The following is a 13916-nucleotide window of genomic DNA, read 5'->3' on the forward strand; positions in this document are numbered from 1 at the left end:
GCCTACAGTGTTTCTCAGCTCATTTTCAGATGGTAATTCGCCCCTTCCAAAGCAAACTCACAGAGTGTAAGGAAACGATTATATGCATGGCCGGCCATCCGTCAACATGCCCTGGGTTCTTTTCTCAGCAACCAACTTTGTCCAAGCCTTTTAAGAATTTAAAAATATTCCCGGAGACAAACAAGAGAAGAAACAGAGTATTTGATATGAAATATCTTGCAGGTGGGCTCCTGTTGGTCCCTTGTTTATGTGATGCATATTTCTAATTTCTTTCATTCTTTTGTTATTTCTTCCAAAAAAAGAAGTACATTTTTTTATAATTATGAAAATATTGGCTCTACTGTCATACCATATTCTCAACAGATGCTGTTAAAAACAAAAGAAAGACTGAAAGAGGTCAAGAATACTGATGTGAAATGCACGGTATAGCGCGAAAGGACAGCCCACAAAGGTTAGTATAAGGAAACTCCCTTTAAAGTAAATAAAGTACAGGGTTAGCCCGCAGTAACCATCCCCATTTAGTGGAGAAAGATGGAGAAAAATAAACAAGGTAAAAGTAACCTCAGAATGAAAACATCTTTTGTAATATCTCATTGAATGTAGTATAATCCAAAGAAATCTCTACTTTAAAGGCTTCTATTCCCTCACAGTGTCCTTTGGATCAACTTCATCAGACCTCACTTATTAATTGGCTTTTTGCGTTTAGCCGTAATTCAATCGCGATTGACCCTAGCGAGCAGGAGCCCAGCTGAGCGGGGCCATACCACATCATCAATCACTGAAATCCACAACTCTGGTGGCCGCTATTAAAGGCCAGTCTTTGTATTAAAACACAACAGCCCAACTGGGCATGTTTGCATAAAGTCACATGACAATCAGGTGTCCTTTTTTAAAAGTTTCAGCTCGAAGGAGTCGCCACATCACAAAGACACTCCTGGAAGGACTCGAATGTAATGCTGCTCTGATTTCCATTGTTCTCCGCTCTGGCAGAAGAGTGAATTTGGTTTCCATAGCACTTAACTGGCATCAGATGTTTGCATAAAGTCCCACGCACCCGATCGGAATGCTAAGATTGATGGCCAGCACTGTATTGATCCCAATGCTATGATCTAAAACAATGACAGTTCCTCCTTAGACGGGGACCACAGTGCTATCAAGCTCATTGAGGGGGAAATCCATCACAGGAATCTCTCGCTAGACTCTCATTGTCAGGAGGACCAGGTTTTCATTAGCCCATTTAACTCAGCACAGATAACTGAAGCTACTTTTCAAAGTTGGTGGGGAAAAGAGGGTATTTGGCTGCTTTTTAAAAAGCAGTTCAAAGGCATGGATGTGACTCTCTGTAAGGCGGCCTGCCGCCAATGACTGACTGGCGGAGCGATTCTGTTACTGAAGCAGATGGCAGGATATCCTGCTGTAGAGATTGTCTCAGAACGGTTCAAAGGGAACAGCGCAGTGGAAATTATGCGCCTTGGTCCCATATCGAAGTAATAAAGTCGCATCAAAGACGCCGATTACCTTGTTACATAAACCAGTGCCACGGCTTCATAGTTGTGTGGGTTACATTATTTAATTGAAGCGAGTGGGTGTGTTTTTGTAGAAATGTGTGTATAACATTGAGTTGTGGACTTCACTCAGTGATTTCATCCCTGGGCGGCTTAGGAAGCCATTCCAATGTGTTGGAAAATTTGCTGTTGGTCCAGCACAAGCATGTTTTGTAAATACGCATATCTAATAAAAGCTGCTTTTGTGATAAGGCTGCGATGGATCTGCTGATGTTGAACTTTTGCTAATCCTGCTTTTCATACTTGCTCAGGTCCCCTTGGAGGCCTTGATTATCACTGTACTCCCCTGGAGTCGGAAGCCACCAGCGGTCAGAAACTCATCACTTGGCACCCGAGCTCCAAATCCTCATGCGCCTTGCTACTCATCCTGTAGCACTCTCTTTTTTGATTGCTCTTAAGCCTTAATGTGGGCAGGATGGGGTGATGAGGAGATGGGCTTTCTTAATCAAATCGCTGAGCGTTTAATCTTGTCGGTGAAACATCTGGCGGGCACCTTTTTTCATTTGTTTCTTTGACATCGGATTCCACCACCTCGTGCTTTGAGGACATTTTCAAAAGGGATCTCTATCCTTGTGGCACGAAGACTCTTCAGTATGTGCCCTGTGAAAATAATCCAATGGTAAAGCCCAAAGGTATGGCATGCGTCTGATCTCCAGATCACGTGTGCCAGGAACGAACCACAATTGAGTCCATATGGTGCTTTCAAGTGCTAGAAGCGAACCGTGATAAATAGTAATGAATCAAGGATAAAGCCCCTGGCTTCAGAGATTTGTCCCAAGCAGCTGGCTTGTGGCCATAGGTTTTGCCATGATGTAATCAGGACATGCAGGTATTTATAAAACACAAGTAAAAATTGAATTTTCTAGTCTCAGACCTCAAAAGACCTCAGACCATTTTAGAAACCCAATCAAAGTTTTATTAATAATATTTATATTTATTAATAATTAAAAATTACGTAAAGTTATCTGTGAACCAAAATGCTCTCAGATGCTGAATACACCGGATCATGAGCTGCTTAGATGCTGCGCTGCGCTTTAAAACATATCGCATCAGATTATAAAGTTATTTGAGTAGTTTGCAGCACTAAACTATATGATTATCGGGCATCCTAATTTTTTTTCTTTTAGTTTTACATTTCATGTAATTAATTATTAGCTCTTCATCAACCTGCCAACCCTCTTGCAATTCCCTCAAAACCCCCCCAGTTGTTTCCGAACTCCTGTTTGAGAAACCTTGGATTTCTAGTTTGAAGTGACTGCCGTATGTATATCTTGCTAACAGCCTTGTGTTGTGAAAAGACTGAAGTTAGATTCAGTTGGTCACTTTCTTTTCCACAGTGCCCAGCAAGGGCTCAAAAATGTCTTTTGGAGTTCAACTGTTGTCTTGGAAAACAAATACTTGAGTTCTCTTTTCGATACAGAGGTGACGTTTTCATCCTGCTTACACCTGCTCAGCTTGTTAACAAAAAGAAGTGAGCATGTACGCAAAGTACATACGGTGAAACATGACATCATAGCTCATTTCCATGCGTAACTGAAACAGAACTGGGCATTTTTTCTTACTTTTCTGTCTCTATGTTAACACCACCTTTAGACAAATTGTTATAACTTTCTTATCATTTTAAACTAATTTTAATCTACTATCTTCCATTAAGCAAACAAATATCTCTGTTTAGAATAAAACAATACTTCCATTGCCACTGTTAACATCTAACAACTGATGAACAGCTACAGTATGTGCTTGTAAGGGACTGAGATGTCAAGGTTTTGTTTGAAGTGATCATGCTGTTATGCGTCTGTTTCACATGACAGATGTCATAGAAGGGTCAGATTTTGACACAACTGCACAAGCCATGTCAGATTTAGTAAGCCATATGCACATTACATAATACGGAAAGTCTGCAAACGCATTCCATAACCCGATGCGATCATATCCGTCATCTGCGTTAAATGGAAATGGGGCGAGTCTGTAGTGTCGCTGGAAACCTCTAGTAGCCTTCTGTTTGGTTACCTCCTGTGACCTACTTTAGCTGTACTGCATGTCAGTCTTTGTCATTAAAATTTGGTGTCCTCATCCCAGCCCCTCAGAGGTATGATATTTATATTCTCAGTGTCACGTAGAGTAGACGAAAGTCCAGGATGTGTGCCGCAGTTGGGACAGGAACTTTGGCGTTTGACTATGAGGTCAGTTGGTAATAATGAATGTAGATGTTAATGTGCAGTAATGACCTTCTCTGTCCACATCTCAGAGACTCTTCAGGTCTCCTGTGCCCATCATACCCGACCTCTGTCAAGCCACCCTACAGGGCACCCACACTGATGAGACTAATGCTGGCCACGGTGCTTTCAAAATGACACACTTGGCCGCATTAAACCTTTGCGTGATCGTTCGCTTTGTTCAGTGGACAGAAAGTGTTATAGAGATGTTTCAGGTTCAATACAAGTTAAGCTGAATTGACAGTGTTTGTGGCATGATATCTGTTACCACCAAAAATAATGTTGACTTTTTTTTAAGAAAAAAGAAAACATCACGGTTACAGCATCATAAATGGGGCTGATAGCATATAGTTTATAGCCACAAAACTTGAATATTGTACACTGCCATTCAAAAGTTTAGGGCCTGTAAGGCTTACTGTAAGGAGGATGCATTTATTTGTTAAGAAATGCTGTAAAAACTATGCTGACATATTTTTACAATTTAAAAGAACTGTTTTCTGTTTGAATATATTTTATATATTCCTGTGATGGCATGCTGAATGTTAAGCATCATTACTCCAGTCTATGCTGATTTGATGCTTAAGAATATTTCTTATTATCACCATGTTGATAATAGTTAATATTTTTGTGGTAATCCTTTGTAACAATTATAAATTTATTCTGTCAGTTTTGATCATTTTAACGCATCCTTGCTGAATAAAAACATTAATTTCTTCTTTTTCAAAAATGAATGTTTACATTTGTGTGAATTTATAGGAAATATTTCAATTTCAATGCTAGTAAAGCCAGTTGTCAAAGTAACTAAAGCTGTTTTTCGTTTCATGCAGCTCAATCTGACTTGTGCTCTTAAAATGAAAGTGCTCTCAAATTATTAAATATTTGCTATAACTATAATTTTTCCATTAAATTTGAGCTTCTTGATCAGCAAATAACAAATAAAAGTGAAGATTTAGACAACTCTATAAGTCAAGTCAATTCAAGTCACCTCCATTTATATAGCACTTTTTACAACACAGATTGTTTCAAAGCAGCTTTACAGTGATAACAGGAAATGAATGGAACTGAGATTGTTTTGGTTGTACAACAGCTCTAAAAGAAATTCATAAGTGATTATCCTAAATCGTACAGTGTTTTAATTGAAACAATAGAGCGACTGCTGATATTTTTAAGTTGATAACTATATTATTTTTTGTATTTGTGTTGTTGATATGTGATGTGAATTATGTTACAGTGTCAAAGAAAAATTTCCGCTCTGTGAAAACAGACTGGACAATAAAGTTCAATTCATAATCTCTACAATTCAGTTAATACATGTAAGTGCTTTAACAAAAATATTTGGATTTTTATACCCTTTGGGCCATGTGTACTTCGATTGTAAGCGCCTCATTATCATCATAACTTTTGCTTTCTTTTTTTTAATTTTGCGAGTTTTTTGGTATTAATCAACATTATGCTACAATTGAGCTTAACTTGTAATGAACCCAGTTACTTTTAGCTGTCCTGAGCTACCCAGAAGAACGCCCTGGTTGCGTATGCGTAGTCAATGTCGACTGAATGGGGATCAGGGGACGCTATGCTAGAGGGACGCTATGCTAGGGGACGCTATGCTAGGGAGCCAATCGTCTTCGAGTACTATTGAACGAGCCAATGTAATTGGCGTGCGTGATTACATCACACACTCCGCCCCCGCGGCCCGGGTATAAATACGGAAATTAGGGCTGGGCGGTATATCAAGTTTGTACAATATATCGATATTTTATTTCCCCACGATATGGAATGAGGCAATACCGTTTATATCGATACAGTAGTTTGATACGAGCACATCTGAAAAATAGTGGAGTACGCAGTGTGAGCTCCTGCAGTGAAAGAACAGTACAATTTGTCCTAAATATGACACAAGCTTATTAAGCGCTTCAAAATAACTGGTAAGATAGTTAACAAGTTTAAAGCAGCTTGCCCTGTCAGATGCTCGGACAGATAGCCTACTGTTAGTGACTGAAAGATAAATACTGGCGCAGTTTAATGCGTTTGAGACGTGGTGCTTTCCTCAGTGGTTAACTTACATTTCACAGGTATATTCTCCATCTGTAAATGTTCAAACAAATATGTCCATTACACTGTCAGGAGAGGACGAGCTTCTGCAAATGAATCTTCGCTAAAATTCAAGCTTCCGTTAATGAGCGCCGCCGCGCGCATGCGCGCCAAACAGACGAGCACAATAGAACAGTAGCGCAATAATTCTGACTAAAATACATATTACTAAAATATTTGTTGTTGGAGACAATAAAAGTGCCATATGTGGAATTTTAAACCTACAAGTATATTTTTATGAAAGTGACCATTATAATGGGGTAATCAAATGCAGGCTAATATAATTAGTTTGTGCTTTTGTTTTTATTTTCATTTTTAGTTTAGCCTTTAGTCATTTTTAAAAACAAAAGAATTATTTTTGTTTTTAGTTTGTAATGTTACAATGTTAGAATGTAATGTGATTTTAACCACCTTTTTGCACATAATATATTGCGTAGCCTACATTACATTTCCTATATTTGTTTCCATATACTTCAATATCAACATTGTTTGGATATCCTTGAGCAGGATGTGAAATAATTTTTTTTTAAATAAATACATTTTCTTTATCCAAATAGAAAAATTAAGAAAGTACCGAGATATATATCGTATATCGCCATTTAACCAAAAAATACCGAGATATGATTTTTTGGCCGTATCGCCCAGCCCTAACCGAAATGGATGCACGCACTGGTGGTCCATCGGTAGTGGCAAGGGGACTACGTCCTTCGTTGCCTCCTTCAGAGAACGGTGGGTTGCATACGCAACCAGGACGCTCCCTTTCATTCAATAACGTCGGACGTAGTCAACATCGACTGAATGGGGATAACCATTGAAAACGCCAGTGCCACCTTCCAGTGCCTAGACAAAAGCCTCCTGATGCCCCTGCAATTTAAGGCGGGGAAGGAAAGGGCTTAGTCCAGGGAAGTCACTGCTGTTCCTACAGGACCACTGGGAAAGCATTCCCTGTACATGGAAGGAAGGGACACTGCGGAAGCCACATCCTGAGAGATTCTGCAGAGGGAAAACACGGGCTCACCGCAGGGAGCTGTACCATGGAAGAAAACACATATGGGATCACCGTAGGGATCGCAACATATGGACCCAGCATACACAGGTTCCACAAGCTTACAAATGGTAGACCTAACACCGGGCGTTCTGCCACGTCCAAATTCCGGAGGGGTGTGGAGGAACTCAACAGGTTTCGGACAAAGGGAACTCAACTGGAGCTCAATGGCGCACATATCGAGTCAATAGGAGGGGAATGGCGCAGCAAGCCGACACTTCGAACCGGGCTCACTGTAAAACTGGCTTTATAAGAAGGGAGCCCACGGGAGAAGCGGTTCGACTATAGGTGTTGCCCAGCCCCCAACTCTAGAATATCTGTCAGCGAAGCACTCTGTGTCAACGCCTAGGTGGAGCACACACTCATTTAAGAGGAGCTCAACACCTAAGTGGACATTTGCATCTCGGAATTTCCACCAAGATGAAGGCAGCCACCATTCAGTGGGCCAACCTCGCTTGGAAACAGCCTTCCCTCTCTGCTGGTTTCCTAAAAAGATAAGAGCTGGCCTGAGGTCCTAAGGCTTGCGTTCTGTGCACGTAACCCGCAATGAAGCGGACGGATATAGAAAGCCAGGGCTGGGTCTACCTCCTCCGGGGCAGTGCTTGCAGGCTCACCACCTAGTCCCATTTAAGGGAGAGGTAGGAACCTTGGGCACATATCCAGGCCGGGATCTCAGTTTGTGAGAGTTAGCCGGCCCGGATTCCAGGCACAACTCGTTGACCGAAAGTGAGCAAGTCCCTACCCTCTAGCAGAGACCAGGCGAGCAGGAGAACTGTTTAACAGAATGTTTAACTCACTGCCTGCAGTGGCTCAGGTGCAGTCTCTGCAGTGCAGTCGTACCAGAGATAAGGCCCAAGAGGATAAAGAGGGGCGCAAGGCAGATTCCCTTGCTCCCTCAGGAACCTTACGATCAGACGTGCTTCCCATGCTTCTGCATCATGATGTTCATCAAGAAAACAGAGGCAACATCATTTTGAGGGTGGAGGAAAACAGCCTACTCCAACCCATCTTGCAGGAAAGAGAGCACGAAAGACCAAACGCTCTCAGGATCTCCTCACGGAGAGAAGACTCACTCAACAAATAGGTTCCAATTCCAATTGGCGTAAGCACAACTTCCTATTTGTAGGGGGTGCTCGTAGAAGTGATGGTAACTATCACATATTCTTGTGGTAGCCACCTGAGCCTCCGCGTCCAGCGTTTTAGGACCGGCCTGGAATCTCTCCAGGGGTCTGAACACGGGTGCCACCATGCCCCGTCCCTAAAAAGTATACAGGGGAAGTCAGGAGGGCTGTCGAGGGGAGCTAGGTCTGGTTGGGCCAATAAGGGGCAACTATCAAGACCTGCTCCCTCCTGACCTAGCACAGTAGGTGCAAGCGACATGCGCGCACAAGACAGGAGCACTGCTCAACACTACATGCGAAGATCACTGAGCTTCAGGAGCATTTCTGCTAAACACCTGAGTGTGATAAAGCTCACTGAGCTTCAGGAGCATTTCTGCTCAACACCTGAGTGTGATAAAGCTCACTGAGCTTCAGGAGTATTTCTGCTCAACATGTGAGTGTGACGAAATCACTGAACTTGAGCAAGCGCAAAGCGACAATGAATCACATTGCCACTTTCTTAGAAGGCTCACTGGGGAACGCATTTCTCCTGAGGCTCTGGGCCAGCTGAGAGCCAGTGTCTGTCCGAGGGTTGTCCGCTCAGACAGAAATAACACAACTGGCAAAGGGAGGACTCAGGAGAGGCAAACAGATGTAACTGTGCGGCCCCGAAGTGGTCCCTGCCCAGCTGGACCGCCAGGGGATGGAGTCTCCACTTTCCCCGGCCATAGCTTTTGTGAGGCTCGTTGGCGGCACAATTGAGCAGGCCGGAAGAAAATACTGTAATGAAGCGAACTCAGGAGCTTCTGATTCCAAGGAGGAGGTGACGGGCGAGTTGTGGCATGCGAGGGAAGCTTAACGCATCAGTCACAATGCTCAGACCAGTACCAGCTCGCTGAGTAGCGGGGACTCAAAGCGAGGTGAACTGCAACAACTCGAGGCACGAATGCCAATGCAGTCGGAGGTCGCTCAGGCATCCGTTAAAGCATGCCCTTTGTACATGGCCTCTGAGACGGTGATCACGGGCTGAGGGTTTTGGCGGCAGGCCGGGGTGATCTGTTGTCACACAGGGCGTGCCGCTCTGCCACGGTCACCTCGGGACTCAATCATGAAGCTAGTGCTGAAGCGGTCTTCACATGGAGGAAGCCAAGCGGCTGTGACTGCCATATGACCCAGGAGCCTCTGGAAGTTCTTTCAGTGGGACCCTTTCTCACTTCTATATAGCACCAGCCAAACACACTCTTTTCTTGAAGAGACTTTTTCTTGGACCGAGTCCTTCTCCAAACTAAAAAAAAGATATTCAGCCCGTGGGCAAGATTACTCTCTCCCAGTTGACCTGAAGACCCAGCTGGCTATGGAGCGAAGGGTAGGACCTTGTTCTGATGCTTCGCACCTTCGCAAGAACACAGAACGGTCTGTGGAGCGGAGGGATCGAGATCTGAAGTACTGTCCTTCAGGTCGAACGCTGCAGGCCAACCTTGGGGACAGAGCATTTGGAAATGCATCTGTGTTTGCAACTTGAACGGAGGGTTTCGAAAAAGGGCCCGTTTCAATTGACAAGTCAAAGATGGCCATGACCCACCACTTTAGGGTACAATGAAATACGGGTTTTATAGAAACCAGTCTTCATATCAGCTGGAGGAAGACGCTGGACGTGCGTACACAGGACAGGAGCAATGCTCAATATGTAGGTGTGATGAATATCACTAACCTTAGGAGCATCTTAGTTCAACACCTAGGTATGATTAATAACACTGAGCCAGGGCGGAAGCCAAGCGAAATGAATAGCAAGCAGACTCTGATGGTATAGTTTGGGCCATCTGGACCTGTTGGGAAGCATCTTTTTCAACTTCAACAAACCGGGCCAGGGCCAGGGAACCACAGACGTACCCGAGGTGGGGCAGTGAGGTGGAGGACAGGGACCCGGCTCGGAAGCCCCAGAGGCGGCCCGAAGCAGGCTCTGAGTGTGATGCATGACACTTGCCTGTCTCCACGAGACGGCCAGGGATGCGTGAGAAGGCGGATGACCGGGTTATTGAACCCCATCCAGGGGCGGGCTGGCGAACAAGAGGGGGCTGGAGGGTGCAAGGCTTTGCAGGGTCACACACCGCCAATTAGCCCTCTTGGGGCCCAGGAAGGGAGAAATTGCTCTTTCTGTGAATATATGTGGGTGCCGCTGGCTCCGCATTTTTGGGAACCAGCGGCAGAACAAACACACACATAACACAAAAAACTTCACTCGGTCCTCCTACGAGTGAAGGGAGTGGCCGGTGACCATCTCCAAGAGCATTCCTCCATCCCTAGGTGGCCCGCCTCAGGTTTAATGCTTTCACTGTCGCTTGCCAGCCGGCTCCAAGCTGAGACCTGGTTGAAGGCTGCTGCGACGGTCCAGCGGGAGCCCTCGGCGACGAGCAGACGGAAGATCTGCCCCCGACAGATGGGTGGATGCAGCAGCAGGTTGTCGGGGCAGTATGTGCCTAATGGACTCCGTCTGCTTCTGCTTCTGACCCCGTCGCCGAACAGCCCAACCTGGGAGATGGGAGAGTCCAGGAACCGAACCTTGTCCGCTTCTCTCATATCCACCAGGTTGAGCCAGAGATGGTGCTCCTGGACCACAAGGGTGGACATCGGCAGACGGACTGCACGAGCTGCAACCTCCGTGCCCCGGAGGGTGAGGTCAGTTGCAGTGTGGAGCTCACCCATGAGCTCACAGTCTGGGCTACCCTCGTGCATGTTCATGAGTGCCTGGGCCTGGTGGACCTGAAGCAATGCCATGGCATGCAGAGAGGTAGCGGCTTTCCCACAGGCTTTGTAAGCCTTGCCCGTGAGAACACACGAGAACTTACAGGCCTTAGAAGGGAGATGAGGATCTCCCTTCCATGAGGTAGCGGTCTGGAGGGGCCCCGAACAAGACGGCTGGTCGGTCCACTACAGAGGGACCAGCACGCTCATCGGGGATCTCCACCGGCTGCGGTTCAAGAGAGGAGTGAGGGATCCACGGGGCCTTGCCGGGTGGATTACCCCTCACTGTGATCCTCAGGTCACCCAGCCCAGACGGCACTCCAGGGCTCTTTTGAGAAGGCAACCAAGAAGAGACACTAGAGAGGGGGCCTGGGGATGGGGACTCCACCTTCGCGAACGAAGGCGAGTCTCGACCTTAGCACCGAGATGGTCATATTCCCGCAATGGGAACATGACTCATCCACAAGAGCTGCCTCAGCGTGCTTTAAGCCCAAACACGTGATACATGATACACGTGATATCACGTGATACACGTGATACAACTCTCATGACGGTCAGAGGGGGACAGAGTCCTATTGCACCCAGAAACGCACGGATGGAATGGCATCTTGAAAAAGACGCAAACGCACCCATGTTGCTCTTTTAAAAATGGGACCCGTCACCAGTGCCGGAGCACACAGGAATGACCGCGTTAACACTGAATTCAGTGAACTGAAAACAGTGAAGCACTCACTTTTTCGCCCTCAACCAGCTGTCAACACAAACACAAAAATTTGCTTGCTGTTAAAACAGCAGTTGAGAGCTCAAAGCTCGCAACCACCGCTGCACTGCACTGTAGAAACCACCAGCACCGGGAGAGTCTTTCCAGAAGAACACCGACACACTCGCTCGTTGAAATCAACAGCACTCTTCAGAGACATCAATACGATCAGTTCCGAAGCGAAAGGCAACTAGTGCGTTTATCCACTTCCGTATTTATACCCGCGCCGCGGGGGCAGAGTGTGTGATGTAATCACGCACGCCAATTACATTGGCTTGTTCAATAGTACCCGAAGACGACTGGCTCCCTAGCGTGATCCCCATTCAGTCGACGTCGACTACATCCGATGTTATTGACTGAAAGGGAACTGCCCAAACTGTCGGAGAAAGTTTGCAAGTGGCCCCCTCCGTTTCTAAGCCATCACAACGGCCAACCTCAAGATCAATGGAATTTTTCATTAGCCTGGGAAAAAGAGACCGCTTGTGATTATTGCCAATAAAGGAAATTAGATGAAATGATTTTTGACTTTGATTTTCCTTCCTCCCTCTTTTCCCCAACCATCCTTTCACATTTAATCAAATGCAAGGTAAAAGTCATCTCTGAAATTGCGCCTGATTTATAAATAAGCTAATTGGTGGCATTCTCCCTCTCCTGTCAGTGGACACGGCTCTGTTTTTATTGCCTAGTCAAAACCTCCTCGTGTAATTTTCAAAATGGCCCTCGAAATGAAATTTTCCTCCCAGCTTGCAAGGCAGCTCCATCCCTCATACCTTGCCACAACCACCTTCTTGTCATCTCTTTAGTGCAGCTTTATGTAGCCTAGCTCTCCTGTCCACATCTGTTAGTTAATTCATCCATTGTGAAACTCTTCCCTGGCACTTTTATCAATGGCTAATGTAATGGAGGTGAACTGTTGAGTGACTGCTCTCATTGATACTCTGTCTTTCTCAGGGACGTTGGGAGAATAATAATGACACCGTTTCATATTTGGATGGCCATTGATCGCTGCTGAAAGCATTTTTACTGAGATGGAAAGGGGATTATAGCATTGCATCTGAAAAGACAACTTCAAAAGAGCGAATAGCGAATGCTCTGTGGACATTTATTCTGTGGCTTTAACAGCTTTCTTTGAAGGTTCTTCCATTCAGACCACAAATTACCTATCTGTATTTGACTAACGCTTCCAGAACTTGATTTCATCTAGATAAAAGTGCGGTCAAAATGCACAAACACATACACGATTGTGTCCTGTACCCGGAAACGCTTTCAACACAGTTGAGAAGATAAAGAACCAATGAGAAAAGGGAAATAAAGTGCTGCTTTCTCTTCTCGTATAATTATTTATGACCGGTACACAACTAACTTGGAAAAGTGGGCGGTAGAAATACACCCAACATTGTGGTGAGTCGAGGCAGCCATCTGTACGTAACTCAGAGAGAAACTCTCTTTACACTCGACTGCCTTTACAGCCCCTTTTGTTTTGAAGTCGATGAGTTCTCCAGCACTTGGAAGAATCCACATATATTATAAACATATTGTGGGAAGTCGTGCTAAATCGGTTAGTAGTTTGTCATGTTGTATTGGTTCCCTCCACCACAGAGACTTTGGCTCACTAAAATACATATATATATGTGCCACTTAGGACATCCTCTTTATTCATTATTCTATTGCATTATTTTTATATTTTTTTCCTTTTATATTTTATTTAATTTTTCCTTCCCAAATATGCCTTGTTGCAGAGTGACGATGTTAAATCATTTTGTTTTAAAAAGAAAGATCTACTGTAACTGTAATGGAAGCTTTCATCAGCAGCCAAGTGTTTGCTGTGTTTTGCTGATCTGCTCATTAATCTTTGGAAAATTATGTTGCATCATGAATATCTTGAATGGCTTGTGTAAATGTTTTGACTTATTCAATCTGGACTAAAGGTATAGTGTCATATATCTGTCATTTCATAAAGCAGTACAAGGTTGTTTCTTTTTGGATTTTAACATTGCCTTTGGTTTTCCCCCACTGCAAAAAAATAATAGAGCGTCAGTAAGCATGGGGGAATCTCGCTCTCAAGCAGCTAATTGGCTCGCGTCCATCACACAACCTACAATTAGGACTCGCGGTGCCATGGAGGCAGCGCATGGGCTGTGCAGTCACAAAGAACGGAGAAAGTGCTTTCTGCGTTTTATGGATTGCTTTTGGCAGAGAATTATGTGAAAATGTGACTTGTTTTAACTTTTTTAACTTGTAATAATCATCGTGGTTGCAGAATACATCAGTCCGGCTGTGTGCTCGACATATTTTAAGTCCGGGGAGAGATAAATGCCACATGAGGGCCCTTTTTTCTTTTTTAAAATGTGGTTTTAGTTACCTTCTTTGTTTATTTTGCTCAAACATGTAATGTTC

At 44.5% G+C, this 13916-nt stretch overlaps 1 protein-coding gene across 3 annotated transcripts in view; it reads left to right on the forward strand.

Moving 5' to 3' along the window:
• gtdc1 (glycosyltransferase-like domain containing 1) overlaps positions 1 to 13916 on the forward strand; it is a 44882-nt gene that overhangs the window by 17836 nt on the left and 13130 nt on the right. The gene's annotated exons all lie outside the window — the stretch shown is intronic.

The sequence above is a fragment of the Siphateles boraxobius genome, unplaced genomic scaffold (assembly GCF_051911475.1).
Source record: "Siphateles boraxobius isolate OS27281-9 unplaced genomic scaffold, OSU_SipBor_1 7, whole genome shotgun sequence".
Classification (NCBI taxonomy): Eukaryota; Metazoa; Chordata; class Actinopteri; order Cypriniformes; family Leuciscidae; genus Siphateles; species Siphateles boraxobius.